Source organism: Hippopotamus amphibius, chromosome 5, assembly GCF_030028045.1.
Source record: "Hippopotamus amphibius kiboko isolate mHipAmp2 chromosome 5, mHipAmp2.hap2, whole genome shotgun sequence".
NCBI classification, from domain to species: Eukaryota; Metazoa; Chordata; class Mammalia; order Artiodactyla; family Hippopotamidae; genus Hippopotamus; species Hippopotamus amphibius.
The window spans coordinates 1,012,397-1,029,469 of record NC_080190.1 but is presented as its reverse complement, the minus strand read 5'-3'; the positions used below and the strand labels follow the sequence as shown (position 1 = coordinate 1,029,469).

Below are 17,073 nucleotides of genomic sequence, written 5' to 3'. Positions count from 1 at the left end.
CCAGTAACATCCACTCTAACATGGTTTTACTCAGATGATTCAGATCCGTTAGCTGTGGCTTCAAAGCCTCAGAAATGTCAGGAAAATTAAGCACGGTGGGGGCATTTCAGTCTTAGAGGGAAAAGAATTTTGCTGTGCAGACATTCTTTCCAGTAATCTTTGATTCCAACTTCTAGCATTTTTGTTGTGTTTCAGCCACATACACACACATCTCTCTGTGGACATCGAAGTGGATCACTTCATTTACTTTTGTTTAGCAACAGGTTCTCTCCAAGTTTTCATTTTTCGTAAAGGCTGTATAGAGTTTTGCATCTTGTTTTTATCGGGAAGGAACCTTGTTTTGCTAAGCAGTGCACAGGTTAATTCTGCAAGGTGGCTTTTGACTTAAGGGCCAGTAGGGATGTATCTGTCCTCATCCACAGCTTTCCTCATGTGTGCCGCTCGGCCTGGGGCCGGCCTTCCTGGTGGCCTGGAAAAGCAGAGTGGGTGTTAACCAGTCCCCTGTTGCGCTGATTCTTGAGTGAAGGACATTTTAACTCTTTGCTTTATAGTAGGTTTCAGAAGACCTGCTTGGTGGCACTGTCTTTGTGTGACACGTGCCCCTGCTGGCCAGCACTATTCAGACGGTGGCCAGGCATCACGGGGTGTGACATTGCCTCTTCCTGGAGGGTGCAGGCTGAGGAGGAGGGGTCTGAGTTATAAACAGACAGGCCCTGCTGGGAAGGGCACTGTTTCCTTTTGTGCTCAAGTGACAGGTGATGTGTGTTGGCCTCTGTAGGTGTGTGGTCTCCCCTTGCTATCTCCTCCCCACCCAGAGGCGACCCTGTTAAAGCTCTGGATGGGGACTCTCACCGTGGTTTGGCCCTAACATTCTGCGACCCACAGGGCGTCGTCTGGCTGGCTGCCCGTCCCGCTCCGTCGGGTCCCTGCCCAGGGGCCTCGGGTTGCTCCTCACCCTGTGATGTCACAGAGGCGGGGTGGCCAATGTCCAGAGTACCTTTGTTCTCAAACTTTTGCCCCTTGCATCCTTAGGAATTATGGAGAGCCCCAAAGAGTTCTTGGTCACGTCGGTCATAACCACCAGTATCTACCCGTTCGCAGGCAGAGACTGAGAAAAGTGGAAACTGAGGCCGTTTCAGTGGCTCTCAGAAGGATGATGTCGTCACAGGCTCACAGCCCCAGAAAGCCCCACCGTTCACGCAGGAGACAGCGGGGTGGAAAGTGAGCCATTGTGTTGTATTGCTGTGGACACAGCTGTAACCTCCTGAAGCCCTGACCTCCAGGGCCTCCGTATCAGCTGGGGGCCCATCCTGAGCCTGTGGGGAGGGGGCTCTGCCTGGCCGGGGCCTAGCGTGGCCGGGCCACCTGGACCTGTTCCAGGTTGCCCCGAGAGAGCCCAGGGCCCTTCTGCAGTTCCCAGTCAGTCCCTTCTGCTGTCACCCCCTGTTTGCTGGCAAGGGACCTAATTACTTTGCTTGAGATGGCTGGAGTTTTGACAAGGGCGGTTTCTAGCTTTTGGTTCTTTGCTTGGCGGCCCCGCCCCCCTTTTTTTTTCTCTAGAAGTGAACTGAGAAGGTGGATTCTTGCAGGCTGTCATTTCAGAGCTCGGTCCCACCCTTACATGGTAAGGCTGCTTCTTGGGAAAGAGACGTAGCCAAGCGGTAGGATTCTGAGAGCACAGCTCGCTCTTGGGTGTCTGCCTGGAGGGCCTTTGTGCTCTGCGTGTCCGGAGCTGAAGGTCAGTCGAGAGCCAGTTGCCTTTTTGCAGGGCCAGCTCCTGAGCAGCCCCTCTCCGCCCTGACCTGGGATGGCGGCTCGCTGTCCATGCGGTTCTGCGTCAGGGTCTGAGAGTTCCTCCGCTGGGTCCGGCCCCTTGGGCACTTGTCCCTCTCTCTCCAGCACCATCCGTTTTGCCCTTCAGCCTCTGTGGCCATCCCACCCTGAAAGCTCCCCGGCCCTGTGCCCCCTCTAGCTCCTGCGGGGCGTCCTCTGTCTCCCCCGCCTCCGGCCCGGGGTGCGGGGGCCCTGCTGGGCCTCGTGCGGGGCCGGCCTTGGGTGCGGGCCTTCGCGCTTGCTCAGACGGCGTGGATGCCTCCTCTCCTTCGAGGAACTGCGTTTGGTGATGGCTTCACTGAGGCGTCCTTCACACGCAGGGACGTCACCCGTGTAAAGCGTCCCACCCGGTGGTTCCCAGGGTGTTCAGAGGGCTCTGCGACGGTCCCCGCAGTCACGTGTAGAAGTTGTTTTGTGCCTGAGAAGGGAGCCCCGTGTGCCTGCCCCCCTCCGCCGCGCCCCTGGACCCCCAGCCCTGATCATCGCGGCGGCTTCCCGCCTCGTGCGTTTTTGCCCGCGCTGGGTGCTTCTGCCTCTGGCCCCGTGTGGTTGGCGCGTCCCTCCTGCTGGCGGCTGTGCGGCTGTGTGTCTGCCGCCAGGCGTGGGTATCTGGGCGGCCTGCGCCCCTGGGCTGCCGCGGACCGTCGCTTACAGGTCGCCGTGTGGACGTGTCTTCGCTTCTCCCGGGCACGTCCCCGGGGTGGGGACTGCTGGACGCGCGCCTGAGCTCTTGAGGCGCTGCCAGCCGTTCCCTGCGCCGGGCCCGTCCTGCGTTCCCACCGGCGGTGCACGCGGCGCCGATTTCTCCACGTCCTCCGGAGCTCGGTGTCATGCGTCTCTCCTGAGAGACGTGCAGTCGGCCCCGCCCCGCCCCCGGCATTGCCACACCGGCCTCCTGGGGAGTTAGTGTCTCTACACGCGGGTGTGGAACGAGCGCCCCGGGAGGCCGGGAGGAGACCCGGACCCAGGCGCGGCCCGCGGCGCCGCGGGGACCGCCTCGCTCCGTCCGCCGTGGCCGGCAAGGGCCAGGCGCTTGGCCGGTGCCGTGCAGCCGCGGCCGGTTCCCGTCCAAGCCGCTGGGTTTTCCTAATGTCAGAGGTGGCAGTTTCTCTGCTGTCCACGCAGCCCCTGAAGCCCCGCCGGGCTCCCGTGCGCTGGGGCGGCGGGGAGCCGAGAGGGCCGGGCCCCTTCACAGGCCCGCTGCGGGCCCTCCTGCCCCTGTCCCATGGGGGTGGCCGCGGGGGGATGGCCACGGGGAGGTGTCTCCGCCTTCTCCTGGCATTACTGCCTCTGACCTGAGACCTCGGTGTACTTTCTCTGTGGGAATTGGGTCCGTTTGCCCGAGTTTGGGACCCTGTAGATGGGGCCCGCCTGTCCCCAGGGTGGTGTGGTCAAAGGAGATGGTGGGCTCGGCCTGGTGGGGTTTCCTGCTTCCTCTGAGTCAGGAGGCCGCGCTGCACCCCGCACACCTCCGCGCAGCCCCGACAGGCTCCCGCCATGCCTGCCCTGGATGCGGCTGGAGCTTGCCGTCGGCTCGCCGTCACCTGCCCGCAGGCTTCGTCTGTCTCCCGGCGCCCCCGCCCACGTCCCCGGCCTCGGCCGGCCGTGCTCTCTGTCCTGGATCCGCCGCCGAGAGCGCACGTTGCTCTGCAGCGTCTCCTGCTTTCATCTGCTCTGGAGATGCTGAGGGAGGGTTTAGGTCACTGGTGCGGGAGGCGTTTCTTGGGTGTAAAGTCTTAGATGTTCTGCGTGTTCGAATCTGCCGGGCGGCCTGCTGGACAGCCCTGGAGGGTGCTCGTGCCGGCGCACGTGCACATCCACTGCCTCGCGGCCCACGTCCCTCCGCGAGGCCGCGCTCTGGGCCTGTCATGCACTCTGCCCGCGCGTGGACTGTGTGCCCTCCTGGGAGTGAGCAAGCAGGGGGAGGGGCCGGTGCTGCTGCCCTGGCTTGGCTAGGGTGGGCGTCTCTTTCTGGGGAGAGAGGCCCGTGCTGGGGGTGCTTCCGCAGTGTGTTGGGTCCGATTCGGAGGTTACAGACCTTGCATCAGGCCTGCCTCCCAGCAGACTGCCCTTGTCTATGGAGTCCCCTGTTTGACCCAAAGGGAGGGGTGTGGAAACCGAGGTGGCTGCCTGGGGCCGGGGGCAGGGGGCAGGGCTCGCTCAGGTACTGGGGCGGGATGGCTCCTTACAGGTTGGCCCCCTCAGGGTCCGCCCCGGTGGGCGGGTGGCTGGCCGCATCTCCCGTGGGAGGATGGGCTTGGTGCAGGAATGGGGTCCAGTAGGTGGGGGCAGCGCAGGGCCGGGAGGCTCGTCAGAAAGGCAGCGGAGGGCCTGAGCGGTATCTTGGTCACCTGTCTGTTGTCACTGCTCAGGACACAGCCCTGCTCTCCTTGTGTTTGTGCGGGGCGGGGGGTGGGGCTTCCGGGGCGCGTGAGGCTAAGGAGGATGACCCTGGGCCTGGGGAGGAGAGGAGACGGAGGGAACGTGGCGAGTCCCCCAGGTGGACACGGAGCTGGCTTCCGAGTCCTCCCTTCCGTTGCCGCTTCGCTTAATTGGGGCACCTGGGACTCTCCCGTCTGAGCCCGAGAAGTGTCCCGACGTGAGCACCTCTGCAGGCCGGGGCTGGGCCGGTCCACTCCCAGCGTGGCTCTGAGCTCGCGGGAGACCTCATCCTGACGAAGGCGCTGCCGAGCACACTGCCGGGTCTCGTCTTCAGTGGCGAGTGAGGGTGGGGCAGCAGCTCGTGCTGGGGCGTCTGAAGTCCGGGGCCCGCGCAAGGCCGCTGGCTGTCTTGAGGGGACCAGAGCCGCCACCCATCCGTGCAGCCATGTGATGATTTACGTAACTCTGGAGTTGGAGCGGTTGGGGTGGCCCGCCTACCCCTGAGCCTGCGGGGTCCCGCATCTCTCGTTTGTCTGGGGAAGGCTGGGCACACGTGGGCCTCTGTTTGGGAGCATCTCGGACTTCCTGGGATCTTCCAGACGTTGCTGTCGTCATAGTCCCTGTCTCTGCTTGGCCTCTGGTGATGAGATCTGTTTTCTAAAACTTAAAATTTGAGTTTACAAGGTTTGTTTTGGGAGATGGATGTGGCCCTGGGACAGGATATCCCCTCGGATCTGCTGCTTGTGCAGGGGGCTCCATCGCAGGAGGAAGCGAGCGCGGTGGGGGGGGGGGGGGCTGGTGCAGCGAGGGCGTGGAGGTGTGGCTTAGGCGCTGGGCGCACCTGACCCGGGGGCGCAGGAGCCGGCTCGGCCTGCACGGCGGTCGGAATCTGAGGAGCTGGAGCCCACGCTGAGCCTGCTCCCCCTCCTCGTGGCCAGCGGTCCTAGAAGCACCACACACCCCAGGCCCCCACACCCCGTCTGCATCCTGGCCCAGGTCACTTCGTGTCCTCTGGGCCTTCCTGGCTCACCCGGCCTGTGAGCACAGGAGCTGGCGTTTGGGGCTGCGTCCTGGAGGTCGGGGGCTCCCGTGTCATCCTGGGCAGAGTCCAGCTGTGGCCCCGCTTTCGAGACAGCCCTCCGACGGCCGTCCTCTTCTGCCCTGCCTCTCGGGGCCTCTGAGTGACGAGCAGTTAGTTATTCTAGGAACTGAGGGGGATTTGAAAGCGGAAGGCCCAGCCTGGGCCCGGGCGTCAGTGGAGGGCCGCAGGCTTTTGTCATGTTTGTTACATTCGGGTGTGCTGGCCTCTGACCGGAAGTTCAGGGGCGGGATTTGGGGCTCTGCCCTGTTGGGCGCAGGGCAGAGCGGACGTGGCTGTAGGGCACCAGAGGTGCCGCCAGCCTGCTCGGTTGCCGGATGCCCCCATCAGAGCTGGATGGGGGCTGGGTTGGGGAAGGCGTGTGCCCTGCTGGCCTGGCACCTCGCGGGCAGCTGGGAGCCAGCGTCAGAGCTGCTCTCAGTGGTTGGTGGAAAGTTCTGCGGGCGCCCGGGCTCTGGCTGGCTTTTCCTTCTGGCTGGGACGGTCTGGTGGAGGCAAGAGTTGCGTCTCACATGGTCCACCCAGCGTAAGTGTGTGGTTGGATGGTCTTCAGACAGTCTTTGCCCTCGTGCAGCGTCACCACAGTCCAGTTTGAAACCCTGCCCTCCTGGCCTTTGGCAGTGCTCAGCTCAGCCCCCGGGGCTGCCCTTCCCTCTTCCCTCACTGTGGGTCCCACCTCACGGACAGCCTGTGGCCCTCGTGGCACTTCTCCGGCTGAGCGCTGTTCCGTTGGGTGGAGGCGCCAGCCAACGGGCGCGGGGCTGTTCCCGGCCTGGGCAGCTGTGCACGGCAGGGCATAGCCTCTGGGTGCCAGGGCTGGTCGTGTGGTGGGTGAACGCCTACTCTTTCCAGGCACCGCCCACCTGCTCTCAGAGCGGAGGCTCCAGGTCACACCTCCGGCCGTGTGGGCTCCAGCCACATGGGCTCTGGCCCTGCCACGCCAGGCCACACGTACTCCCGTCCCTTTGGTGATGTGTGTGCAGCGGAATCTCCTTGTGGCTGTTGTTTGCGTTTCCTGGCCTCTGCTTTTGAACGTAGGCATCCCTCTCAGATGGACAGTTTGCCACATCGGTGACACTTTTTGGCACACCGTTGACTGTATGGATGGGCGTAGCTCCGTGGGGCTGTCGCCCTTCTCATTCCCTGGCTGGGGGAGGCAGACGGTGCCAGAACCCCCCACGAGAGGCCTGCTTTGCCCGGACAGAAGGGGGCTGTGATCGTGGGGCACCTTTGAACACAATTACGTGGGGGAGTCGGGGTGAGGACACGGTGCGGAGCCGCCGTCCTTGGCCCCGCCGTGGCCTGGTGTGGGCAGCGGGACAGTGCATCTCTCTGCAGGGTTGGTCTGCTGGCCGAGGCCCACGCCAGGCCTGCCCTGGGGTGTGCTGTATGAGGGGGCAGTGGTGGGGAGGGCTTCCTGGAAGGGGCCTGGGTGTGCGCCTCCCCTCCCACTGCCTCCGGACGTGGAGGTACCACCCCAGGATGGGGCAGAGAGTGCCTCTCCCAGGGGGATTCTTTCCTCCCAGCCGCTGGGGTGTGATGGCCTGTCCGGGGGGCTGTCCTCCACCCCTACCCTTTGCCTTTCTCTCCTGGCTGAGTGGCCGTTAAGCCCAGCGCAGGTCTCGGAACGTCTCCAGTAAGCCTGCTGTGCGTCGCCTGCCACCCGCCAGGCTCCCGCCCCTTGGGGCCCTCACCTGGGCAGCGGAGATGCTCTCAGGTGGAGAATCTCCGTGAAGCTGCCCGAGAACGCCTTCCTGTGGGATGGGAACCCAGCCCTGTAGCTGCGCAGCCCTTGGCAGGCACGCACGTGTCTGTCCTGGTCTGGGCTCGAGGTCCAGGGAGGACGGTGCCCCGCAGGACACAGGGGCGGGTGTCAGATGCCAGTGATTCCAGCCACACCACGTGAGAAGAACAGGAAGGCACCACTTTGGCCTGTTCCTCCTTTAGGGAAAACCTTTTGCCTCGTGTGACCGCGGAGGTGACGGCCTCAGGCTCCGAGAGGCCTGTCCCCGGCCTGGCCTGGCCTCCTGCCATCTGTGTCACACCTGGTGGTCGTTTCGTCACAGTTGGCTTTCGCAGAGACCTCTGGGGGTGCTCGGGCCTGGCTGTCCTTGGTGGCGGGGGCGGTTGGGGGGGTGCTCTCCGGGCCCCGCGGCCCGCCTGGGAGGGGCTGTGCTGGGGTCCATGTGAGCCAGCGGCTTTGTTAGCTGCACGTCCCATTAGTCCTGGGGTCCCGAGGACACGTTGGGGGCAGCTGCATGGACCCCAGCGGTGAGCACGCTTCCGTGCCTACGTGGGTGTTGGGGTCGCTGTCCGTGGTAGGAGGCTGCGTGGAGAGCTGGGGTGGGGGAGCCTGGCCACGTGGGGAGCCTGTGTGTGTGAAACAGACCTCGGTCGAATGGTCGGCGCTCCCTCGGCAGCGTCCCTGGGAGCCGTTGCACTGAGAGGCCGCCACGAAGGCTTGAGGAGCGGACAGACCCGCCTGTCCTAGGTTGCCCGGCGATGCCCCCAGGTGCTCCCGGGGCCCTGTACCCATTCTGGGTCCCAGGGCTTCATCGGGGTGCCCTGGGGGGCACTGACTGTCCATCCAGTTCAGCGCGTGTTTCCGCAGCTCCTCGGGGCGCAGGGCGCTGTCTGCTGTGTCGTGGTTTGGGGTGACCTGGGCTTTACTTTCAGTTGGATTCGTTCTGTTAAGAATGACATCTGTCTAAGTGACAAACAAATTTGTGGGGACACATGTTTTGCTTTTATTTTCTCCTTCATCACTCTTACGGTTTTTCAGATCTGTTGCAACTTCCTGTTTTTGCTGCAACACGGTTGCTCCCCTCGCCGCTGCGTCCAGGCGGCACGCGCGGTGCGTGGTCCCGGTGGGAGGCGGCGGGCTGGGCTGCGAGGGGCGGGGGGCCTGCTTACTAGCGCTGCCGACAGAACGTGGGTGAGCGGCTGGAGCTGACCAGCAGGGGGACGAAAGCAGGGCCCGGGGGCTGTCACCTGGGCGGAGGGCCGGGGTGACGTCTCATCTCAGTTGCTGAACCCCTGCCCCCAGGACTCCAGCCCTACATACGTGCTCCGGGGGATGCACGGTGCTGTTGGGGGTGTTGGGACAGGAGGTCCAGGCTGCACACGGCTCCCGGGTGCCAGAGGGTTCTGCTGTGTCCCCGGGTTCAGCCTCAGCCGAGCTTGCAGGTGCACAGAGACACGGGGACCAGGAAGGCTTATTTTTAAGGGCTGTTAGTCGCGCAGCCCCAGCGGCTCAGGCTCCCTGCTCAGTGGTGTTTACTGAGAACCTCTTCCAGGGGCTGGGGCCGCCGCAGGTGACCCCGGGGCCTCCCCTCCGCACGCCACACTCCTGCCAGCCCAGCCACCAGCCCCGTGTCTGGGGCGCTCTCTGAACCGCAGCACGGTCCTAGCACAGGCTCCCTGAGGCCCCCTCGTGCTGCTCCCTGGCCCTGCACCTCCTGCGCCTTCCCCATCCATCCTTGACTGAGGCCGAAGGGGTCTGCTGGCCGTGGCCCTGAATCCACAGCTCAGGGAGAGGGCTGGCTGGAGCGCAGGTGGGGTCACGGGGCAGGTTGAGATCCGGAGAGGTGAGGAGGATGAGGAGGGCCTTGGGGGAGGGGCATTTTGGGAGTTTGAGGCGGAGTATCTCGAGAAGGGCCTGCTGGGGGCCCGAGGCAGGGGGCCGGGGTGGCCCCAGGACCCAGTGGGTCTGACTGCACGTAGCCTGCGGCGCCTGCACGTCACCACGCTTTGCCCTCTGTGGCAAGGCACGGCCCCCTTCCGGCCAGAGGGACCTGGCACCGGACTGCCTGGCTTGTGGCCTGTGCACTTGGCCCAGGTTGCCAGCTGCTGAGTGTAAGCGTGAGGTGGCAGGGGTCTGGGTGGTGACCCAGGGTGGTTTAGGGTGCCCTGAGATGCCCTGAGCACAGAGACCATGGAGCGCCTCCCGGGGCAAGAAATAGGCCGGGGCCTAAAGGCTTTGGGAGAACTAAGGAAGGGGTGGCCCCTGGGGCTGCCGTGAGGCAGGAGAAGTGGCAGGAAGTGGGGAGCTGGATCTGCGTGGGAGGCCATGTGGCTAGCGTGGGGAAGGTGAGTGGTGTGGCTGGCGTGGCGTGGCCTGGCTTGGCTGGCGTGGGCGGTGAGCTGCGGAAGCCAGGCTCTGCAGGCTGAGAGGCCGTGTGCATCTGATTGTGCTGGAGCCCCTGCTCCTTGAGAGCAGCTGGGGACGCAGCTCCTGCAGTGGCGGGAGGGTGCTCTGGGGTCAGGAGCTGCCGCCCCGGCCCCTGTCTCCCGGGCACAGGCCTTGGGTGCGGGCAGTCGGTTCCCTCCTCCAGGGAGTTGCCTGTGGCCCGTCTGTATTTTTTAGCAACTGATAAGTGAGTCAGTCCGGAAGGGGAAGAAGGGGGACTCAGGGCCGGGCCCAGGCGGGAGGGTGAGGAGCTCTGAGCCACTCAGGGAGGGGCAGCCGGAGATTGCTGGCGCCCCCGAGGTGCATGGAAGGGGCCCTTGGGGCACCGGAGGAATCCAGGACAGCAGCACGGCAGCACCAACGTGCGCTTCTCATTGCTGTCTTTCCAGTGCGATAGAACTCCACTCAGAAAGTGAGATGTTCATCCTGGTTTCTAGGAGAACATTGATATCTGTGAACCTTGATAACCTTGATAATTTTAGTTTTCTCTAATGATAACAACTGTGTGGCGAGACCCACGAAGGCCCCTGCGAGGCCTTCTCTGTGCTCTGGACGGTATTGCCTTCAGCGCTGTCACCCCCGACAGACTGCAGGATGCTCTCCGCGTTTTGTGGCAATTGCTGCGTTGCGGATCTGTACTGTGGACAAAGAACAAGATTCCAGCGTTTTCTAAAAGAACGGACACCCCCTTCCTACCGGGGGAGCCACCTGGGGGTCTGCAGGAGCCCCTGGTGCCCGGTGGGGCTGCTGAAACTGGGCGCCCGTGCTGTGTCTGCTCCCTCTGGAACCGGGGCGGGGGGCCGTGCCCTGGCCCAGACTCCTGTCTCAGCATCCGTGCGCCCTGGAGCACAGAGCTCGGGGCAGAGGCACCCCCAGGCCAGCCGGTGCTTGTCACAGACAGGCCGCCGGGTCCCTGTGCAGGAGTTACTGCGCGTGGGGGTACGGGGGCAGCCCCGCCCCTCGCGCCCTGCGCTACGTCCCCTCTCCATGTCCGGCAGCTTCCTCGCGCTTTAGCTGCTGTGGGGTCCGCTCTCCGGCACACGCTGAACTGCCTTCGTGGGGGACGCCGAGGGCAGGGGAGCAGCCGGCCCTGCAGGCTCCGCGCCAAGCTCGGGCCTCCCTGAGCGCCTCTGCGGAGTTGCCGGTGTCAGGTGGCGTCCAATGCGCCAGGCAGTCACGTGTGCACGTGTCTCCCCCCACGCGCACACACGTGCACGCCACATGCGCGCGTGCACTCACTCCTTCAGCGGTTGGGGGCGCCTGGCAGTCACATCGCCCCAGCTTTTGGTTTTGTCAGAGGAGCATAATGTGGCATCTGTTGTGTTTACTCTGCGTTTCCCTGGTTACGTGTAGTGTCATTTCCGAGCCTTTTTCTTTGGATTTCCTAGGATCTCTGTGTAGAATCTCGTATCTCCTACAGGTCTTTATCTAAGTTATCGATAGAGTTATTTGGAGAGGGAGGTGAGCATAGGGTTTGTAGGACAGTGACTGTGTTTTTTGTTACTGACTGTTATTTGTGGCCATTTTTCTCCTCGGGGCTGTGATCACACAGACGTCCAGGGAGCTCTATTTGTGTAGGACTCTTGACTGCAGTTTCTTTCCTGCCTCTCACATCGTGTTCACCAAGTTTTGCAACTTTCTCGTGTTTTTTCTTCGCTGTGCCGCGATACTCTTTGGAAGTCCCTGACCAGAGATGCGGTCAGTCTTCCTGCCTGAAGCGCTTGGAGTTGCTGAGCGATCCTCCTCACGTGGTCCGAGGGCATCTTTCTGTTTCCCGCCGCGGCTGCCGTCCTCGGACCTGGGGCTTGGGCAGCCTTGGCCAGAGCGGTCGGGACTGGCTGAGTTGCTGGTCGGGGGCAGCTGAGTGTGCTCGCAGCCAGCTGAGCTCAGGGCCGAGTGTGGCTCGTGGGAGCAAGCCCCTCCACGGGAAGGGCCCCTCCCTGCCGTCCCCAGCGCCGGCATGAGAGGCTCCCAGTGCCGGGGGTGGGGGATTCCAGTTCCTACACAGTCCTTCGTCTGAATGGGAGGCTCTGTGCAGAAATCTGAAGACAACAGCCACGCATCACTTTGGGGCATAGTTTGCTGGTTTGGTGTAGCGCCGAGCAGAGTTTTCTCTTCTGCTCTTTCCTGAGCTGATGTGACTGTGGGATGGGGAGGGGTCCCGCGGGGGCCTGCAGACCCACTGTTTGTCAGGCTTTGGCTGTGGTGGTCCTAAGGTCAGATCACATCCAGGCTAACAGGGAAGCGAGAGGGAGCTCGGCCTGCGTGGGCGAGGCCGCCTGGGGCTCTGCATCTGCCTGCCGGACGTGGACAGCTGGGTGCAGGGCCGCGACCTCAAATGGGCTTCCTACCCCCGGTGTCTGTCAGGGTGACCGCCCTCCTGCCCCCCGCGGCCTGGCGGGTGGGGTGCCCGGGCCGAGCCCTCCGAAATGGGCCTCCCTCCCCGCCTGCTTCAGTCACCACTTTCCCGGGGAGCCTGTTACTGTGAAAGTGGGCAGGTCCTCGCCCACAGCGAATCACACGTTAAGTGGTGATCGAACAGAAAGGTGGCAACTAGCTTATAGGAAAGGCAGCCTGGTGGCCAGACCCTGAGTTCCTGCAGGGCAGGCAGGGGTCCCCTCCCCTGGGCGGTCCTTCCTGCCAGCCACCCGCGGGTCCTGCCCCTCCGCTCCGTGAGGCTCTCCCTCCACAGAGAGGGTTAGCGGCCAGGTGGGGTGGGGCGGCCCCGAGACCCCACGCGTCCGGATCTCCCACCTGGATCTGGAGCGCAGCGTGGCGCACGTGTCTGAGGTCGACGCCCTGCCCTCCTCTGCTCTGGGGTCCCCATCTGCTGCCTTTGGCGGGCGGGGGCCTCGCGCCTGTGGTGCCTCCCGCAGCAGCAGGGACGGCGCTGGCAGCTCTAGTGTGCGGAGTGTTCGGTGCGGAAACCCGATTCTTTTCTCTCTCCTGGGGAGGGGCGCGAGGTCACAGCCTGTGGCGCCGCGTTTCCCCGTCTCGCCATGGATGATGTGCCTTGACTTCTGGACTCTTCAGAGGCAGAGAGGGACCAGGATGGCGTGTCCCCACAGCCTGGCGCCCCCGACGGCAGAGCTCCTGGGCACCCGCTGGCTCCTGGCTGGGGCTCAGCCTGCCCCTGCGGGCACCCTGCTTCCAGGAGGCGCCAGGGCCCTCGCACACAAGGGCTCGTGGGAACCAGTTATGTCAGCGGCCCTGATGTGAGGCCGCTCCTCGCTGCACCTGCCAGCCCCCTTCACCAGCCGCCTTCCCCTGGGAGCCTCCCAGCCCCGCCTGGGGCCCTGAGCTGACCTCTCCTGCGCTCGGGGTCCCTGGTGAGGACCTGGCGAGGTGCTGCTGAGCTGGGTGGGTGGTGGGGGGCGTCCCTCCCGGCTTCAGGGGAAAGCTCCCTCACCACGCGTGGGGCGCTGAGCCCTAGCCTCTGTCCGCCCTGTCGGTGGGTGACAGGGCGGCTCCCTCCCACAGCTCCCCTGAGGCCCAGGCTCCCCCCAGGCCTCCTCTGCGTTGGGGCACATGTGCAGTGAAGGCCTCCCCTGGGGGAGGAGTTGCTGCTCTGTCTGGGGGTCTGTACTGGCTGCATGTATCGTTGTTGTTGTTGCTAGTATTGCAAAGTTGAGACAAAATTGAGATTCCATAAGGTTTACTCTTTTTGTGTGTACAGTTCAGTGTGTTAATATATTCTCGAGGTTGTGCAACCGTCACCACTGTCTAACCCCAGGATGTTTTCATCACCCCTAAAAGAAGCCCAGCACCCTTAGTCGTCGCTCCCTGTTTCTCCCTCCCCCCCGAACCCTGGCACCGCTAGTCGTCTGTGTGTCTGCGAATTGCTCTGTTCTGCGCATTTCATACACGTGGACTCAGACCACACGTCTGACTTCTTTTTCTGATCATGTGTTCGAGGCTCATCCCCGTCACGTGTGTATCAGAGCCTCACCCCTTTTTATGACTGAGCGCTAGTTCATTGTACGGACAGACCACATGTTGTCCGTTCAGCAGTTGCTGTGAACGTTTGTGTACAAGTTTTTGTGAGAACGTGTTTTTAACTCCCTTGGGCACGTGTGTAGGCATGGACTTGCTGAGGCGTGTAGTGACTCCGTATAGAACTTCTTGAGGAGCTGCCAGCCTGTTTTCCGAAGTGTCTGCACCATTTTGAATTCCTACCAGCAACGCACAAAGTCTGCAGTTTTTCCACATCTAAAAACAGCCCCCGTTATTGTCGGTCTTTTTGAGTCTCACTGTCCTGTGGTGTGAAGCGGCGTTGACTTGCTTCTCCCTGAGGACTGGTGACAATGAGGGTCCCCCCGTGTGCTTGTTGGGTATTTGTATATGCACTTTGGAAAAATGTTTATTGAAATATTTTGCCTGTTTTAAAATTTTTAAAAATTGTTGAGTTTTTCTTTGTATATTCTGGATACTAGATTCTTATCATAAATATGATTCACAGATATTTTCTCCTGTTCTCTGTGCTGTCTTTTCACATTCTTGATAGGGTCCTTAGAAGCACAAACATTTAAAATTTTGATGAAGTCCTATGTGTCTGCTTCTGCTTTGGTTGCTTGTGCTTCAGATGTCACATCTAAGAAAGCATTGCCAACCCTCCTGCACTGTTGGTGGGAATGTAGCTGGTGCAGCCACTATGGCAAGTGGTGTGGAAGGTCCTTAAAAAGCTAAAAGTACAGCTACCGTGTGATCCTGCAGTCCCACTCCCGGGCACGTATCCTGAAAAGACAAAAACTCTGATTCGAAAAGACACATGCACCCCAGGGGCACTGCAGCACTATTCACCATAGTCAGGACACGGACACAACCTAAATGTCCTCCGACAGAGGAGTGGAGAAAGAAGATGCAGTGCATGTATACAATGAAATACTACTCAGCTGTAAAGAAAAATGAAATAATGTCATTTGCAGCAACATAGATGGACCTAGAGATGATCAGACTAAGTGAAGTGAGTCAAACAGAGAAAGACAAACACCACATAACATGACTGATATGTGGAATCTAAAAAATAATACAGATGAACTTATTTTTAAAACAGAAATAGATTTACAGACACAAAACAAACGTGGTTACAAAGGGGAAAGCGGGGAGGGATAGCTTGGGAGCTTGGGATTAGCAGGTGCACACTGCTATATATAAAATACATAAACCAGAAAGTCCTCCTATAGAGCCCCAGGAACTATATTCAATATCTTGTAACAACTTGGAAAAGAACCTGAAAAAGAATATATATGTATATGTATATATATGTGTACGTGTATATATGTATGTGTATGTGTATACGTCTGTGTCTGAGTTACTTTGCTATATGCCTGAAACATTGTAAATCAAATGTACCACAATTTAAAAAGTACACTTAGGGAAAAAAAGAGAGGCAGCAAAGAAAAAGGAAACCATTGGGTATCTCAGGTCACAGAGATACCCTTGTCTTTCCTTCTGAGGCTTATAGTTTTAGCTCCTCCTTCAGGTCCCTGGTCCGTCTCGAGGTCATTTTCCTGTGTGGTGTGAGGTAGGGCTGCTCCCTTACTCTGTCGTGTGTGCGCATCTGGCTGTCCCAGCACTGTTTATTGGAAAGACTGGTCTTCCCCAGTGACTCGCCTTGTTGAAGATTAATTGACCATAGGTATATAGATTTTTTCCTTGGACACTTAATTCTGTTTTCTCCATCTGGGTGTCTGTCCCTGGGCCAGGACCACAAGGTTTTGATAACGGTAGTTTGTAGTAAGTTTTGAAATGGGGAGGTGTGAGTCCTCCAACTTTGTAGTTCTTTTTCAAGTTTCTTTTGGCCATTCTGAGTCTTTCCCAGTTCCATGTGAACCCTTGGGCCAGCTCGTCACTTTCCACACGAGAGGCAGCTGGAGTTCCGATGGGGTGGCGTTGACTCTGCAGGTTGCTTCGGGGAGTGTTGCCGTCTTCACATTGTGTCCTGCCGTCCATGGACCCAGGATGTCCTTCCATGGATTGAGGTCTCTGTACTTTTCAGGACAAGTCTTGCACTTCCTCTGTTTAACTTTTTCCTAATCCTTTTACTTGCTGTAGACCTGCTTGAATTTCCTATTTTTGTCTGCGCTGGTTTCGGAGTTTGTCTTTCTGGGAGTTTGTCGCCTCGTCTTGGCTCCAGTTTGTCGGCAGACATTTGTTCCTCTTATTCCCTCGTGACCCTTTTTCTTTCTGTGCAGTTGGCCGTATTCGTCTCTCTTTCATTCCCAATTTTAGTGATTTGAGTGGTCTGATTTTTGTCAGTGTAGCTGAAGATTTGTCCATGTTGTTGGCCTTCCTGAAGGACCAGCTCGTGGCCTTTGGACGGCTCTCTGTTGTTCCCGTGTTCTCTGCGTTGGCTGCAGTTAGAGTTAGGTCACACAGGAGGCTGTCTTGGAAGTCTCGCTGCTGCCGTGGGCCCTGGGGAGGGCTCCGCTCTCTCCTTCCGTCTTGCCTTGCCTTGCGTTTGGCCGAGCCGTCCTCCACGGTTCCTGAGGCACGTGGCCGCCCCGCTCCCGAGACCCTTGGGGTGGCCACAGCTGGCACGTGGCTCTGACGTTGGGTCCTCTTCCCGTGTGACCAGCTTCGGGGCAGTTTTCGTCTGTGCCCGGGCGAGGTGGCCCTCCCTGCAGGCTTGTTGGCTTTGCCAGTTGCTTGAATAAATGCAAAGTAAGCTCGAGTCCGCTTCTGGTCTGGTGCCTCTCAGGCACTCTGGTGTCCCTGGGCCCCGTGCTGGCAGCTCCGTGACCCTGAGGGTCATCACGAATGTCACTCTCCCGTCTGCGTGCGGGCTGTCCTTTCTGACGTAGGAAGGCACGGCGCATGCCTGGGGTCGTCTGCAGCATGGACTTTGACGACGTGCGGCTCCCTGTCCGGCCGCCCACTGGCCCGTGGAGGCCACGGCCCTGGAGGAACCCGCACGGCACAAGCTCAGTTCCCCTGCTTGATTCCAGAGGATGACCCTGCAGTCGGCCCTGGTCCCCAGAGAGTGTGGACACATCCTGCCTGTCCTTCCCCTGTGTGTCTGCCCAGGAGGGAAGCGGCTTCCTGCAACAAGACAGGTCTTGCTTAACCAGTGTGAGCAGGAGATTGACTTGAATCAACTTGAATCTGCGAAAAACGGCGCTTTTTGAGGAAGGCGCTGACCCCGGGATCCCCCACTCTTCCTTTCCCAGTGACCTGTTGGCGGCCCCCTGCTGCTGCTCAGCCGCCGGCCGGTTGCCAGGAGCCCTGAAGGTCAAGGTCCCAGGTCCCAGTATGTAGTCCCTTTGGGGGTGACCTGCGGGAGTCTCAGCTCTGGGGTGCGGCCCGAGTGGCAGGCTGGCTCTCGTGACTGCATCCCTGGGCCTTGGCTGGGGTGGGAAGAGGCCCGCTTCGGCCCGTGGTCAGCCTGGCGTCCACGCCCAGCACTTGAGATCCTCCGTAGGTCTTGGGGGCTTTTCCATCCCTGCAAAGACCGAGCCCTCTCCCGTGTGCGTGGGTTCTGAGGGCGCGTGCTGGGCCCCCTTTGGAGTGGAGCCCATCCAGGGGGCGACTCGGCCCACGCTGACTGGGGACTCAGCCCTGCCCTCGGGGT

At 60.9% G+C, this 17,073-nt stretch overlaps 1 protein-coding gene across 4 annotated transcripts in view; it reads left to right on the top strand.

The window, feature by feature from the left end:
- The window catches only part of INPP5A (inositol polyphosphate-5-phosphatase A), a 173,752-nt gene that overhangs the window by 1,613 nt on the left and 155,066 nt on the right, over window positions 1-17,073 (top strand). The gene's annotated exons all lie outside the window — the stretch shown is intronic.